Source organism: Dipteris shenzhenensis, chromosome 27 (genome assembly GCF_047967505.1).
Source record: "Dipteris shenzhenensis isolate YYH24624 ecotype China chromosome 27, Dip_SZ_1.0, whole genome shotgun sequence".
NCBI lineage: Eukaryota > Viridiplantae > Streptophyta > Polypodiopsida > Gleicheniales > Dipteridaceae > Dipteris > Dipteris shenzhenensis.
In genome coordinates this window covers 51,201,082-51,204,012 of record NC_141622.1, presented here as the reverse complement: position 1 = coordinate 51,204,012, position 2,931 = coordinate 51,201,082, and positions in this window count along the sequence as shown.

Here is a 2,931-nt window from a genome sequence, read left to right as displayed (position 1 = left end):
TTGGTGAAATAATCTTCATTATAATGTATCCTTGCCATTGCTTGATCTTCTTTTCTTCTTCCATGAGTGATTTGACAATATCCACTAGCTTTAGTGAAGAAAGATTAGTAAGTGTTGTAACAATGTTGTCCTAGTCTTCTTGTGGAAAACTCTTCGATAAAATTGCTATGTGCTCATTTTCATCCATATTTACTTTTAGACGTGAGCCTTGAGTGGTCAAATTCTTCATGAATCTCATTGAGATATGTAGCAAGAGGTTCTCCCTTGTTCAGGTTCTCAACTCAAAGGATTGCATAAGGAGGCTAATCTTTAAACTGTTGGCTTTCGTGCTAAAAAGTTTATCCAATTCGTACCAAGCCTCAAAAGATGTGTATTTTCAATCTATATGATTGATTAATTCATCACTTAAGCCCAATGCTATAACAACAAGGGCTTTCTCATCTTTAGGGACCCATGTTGGCTTGGAATCCCTAGTTGAAGGCTTTGTTTCTTTTCTGTTGGCAATGTTCAACAAACCTTTTCTCATAGGAGTAAATTTAATCTGAGTTTACCAGTGTGAAATGCATGGGATTGATCTTCTTGATCTTTCTCGAAGTAGACACAATTCTAAGAAGGTCTTACCTTTTGATGAAAGGTGATGCTTAATCCCTTACAACAAGAATGCCTACTATGAAATAGCATTGAGTGAGTGACGTGTACTAAATACATCGAGACTTTTCACAAAAAAGAATAGTGAGAATTTTTTGAAAATAATGAAACTAAGGCTCTAAGATCATATCAAACACTTCTTCTTTGACTCTTGGCGAGTCCTTCTTATGCAAATGAAAAGTTACTCAGCTCAAATATTAATAGTGGTTTCTCTTCCCCTCTTTTTTTTAAAACAACTAGGAAAATACTACCACATATGGCTCAAGGAAGGTCCAATGGAATCCTGATATGTACTCTAGTGGAGGCTAATTAACCTATGTTGGTCTATGGATTAATTTATTTTACGCATAGGTTAATATTTTATGCATATGTTAATACAGTCACCTACTTTTGAAGGTGCTATAAAGCATTAACAAGAGTGAGGAGTTGATGTATCGAAGGTCAATGCAACATCTTCATGCATGGAGAAAAGAAGTAGGTAGTATGAGCTTGTCAAGGCTGATATGCGAATCCTCCCAAAAGCATGGTGGGTTTGGCAGGTGTGAATATTAGGATTGAGATATGCTGTCCTTTAGATATCCCATTGAACAATTGAACAATCTATAGTGACAACAATTTGATAGAACTATAATAGGAAACTAGAGGGGAATTGCATGAATAGAATTGATCACATGGAGGAAACCACACAACTAATGCAGGGTGTAGATTTTGTCAAAGAAATGGCAAGTGCATCCAAACTATACTGAAAGGGGGGGAGCCTGTCCATCTGGACCCTATTTTTGGAAAACCATGTGGATATACATGCATACCATGTGTCTGCCCCACCCTTAGCTAGTTGTCTAGATGATTCCAGAGCCAGTCTTGGTAGTCTCCAATGGGGTAAGTCCCAGACTTGCATCAATCTATAGTACTGTCATGGTGAACTCTACCTGTACTATCTCATGCAGGACTGAGGGCTTGCTCCGAATCATCCTAGATCCCATGGTCAGATGTAGCTACTCAAATGTAGCACTAAGGAAGAGGGAAGGAGAAGTTATAGATACGATCATCCTTATAGGACTCTGGTAAGTTTTTATTTTTATATTTTGCTTAAGATAGCCAAATATTTAATATCATTCTGAAGTAGTCCATTGATTTCCGCTTCCATTTTTGAGATCTCTCAGTGTGGCATTAGCTTTGGCCCACTTGGTAAAATAGTTGGTAGTAATGATTATATATCATGCTCTTGAACCCTTTACTACTGAAACTATTGAACCAATGAAATCAATGCCCCATTTTGTGAAAGACTGGCAAGTCTCAGTACACCAGTAAGGGGCATATAATCCTTTTGTTGGGGAATTGCCACTCTTTGACAGGGGTCACATCATTTAATAAATTCAACTATGTTTGCAAAAAGAGTGGACCACCATCATTTTCATATACAAGTTTATTTGCAAAAATGGCTTCTCTTCATGAATCGTAAATTTAATTGAGCAAGGCATATAAATTCAATAAACCTAACGTTTGAGATTTCTTGAAAAGTGTGTGCTCACTAAAGCGAGTTTTCTTTTTTTTGGATTTGCAAATTTGGAGAGTTATCTTTAATGCTGGGTGCACCAAGCGATGAAATTTATTTGATGAGGATCCCAACATGCACTGTAATCAACCCAACAAGCCCCATATAACCCATTGGAGGTGTCATTTAGTGGACACTTTGCAAAGTTCGAATCGCAGTTCACCATGTAAGTCTTTAACTGCTACTGCTGCTGATAATCCACCAAGCACATCTTTATTTGCATCATCATTTGATGAGCTACTTATTTCATCAACAATGGAACAAACCATTTTGGATCAGTAGCTAATACCTTTTACACACTCGTATGAGAAATGTTGATAGTTCATACAATTCCATACGGTAAAACAAATAACCATCATGTGCCATGTTTCCATTATGATGCTAAAGTAAGGACTCCGATACAATGCCACTCGTTGTATTAAGATAGGTTGCTACAAACCCAAGTGCTTAATACCTTCTGAGCTCTATCATGTGGAAAGCAGTCAGGCTTCAGAACCACGCGAGTCATGAATGGGTTAAAGCTTAGACGAGTACATTGCAGCAAAATGAATAAAGAGGACAATGAGAGAACTGTGATGAAGAGGAGTTGGTAGAAGATCAGGTCAAGCTTCTCTTCCATAGTAATAGAGTTATTAAAGTCCTCTTTTGATAAGAGAATATGCAACAATGGGAGCATAAGGACTTCATTGTGTGGTTTTAAGGCGGGCTTCCCTCTTTTATAGTTGATG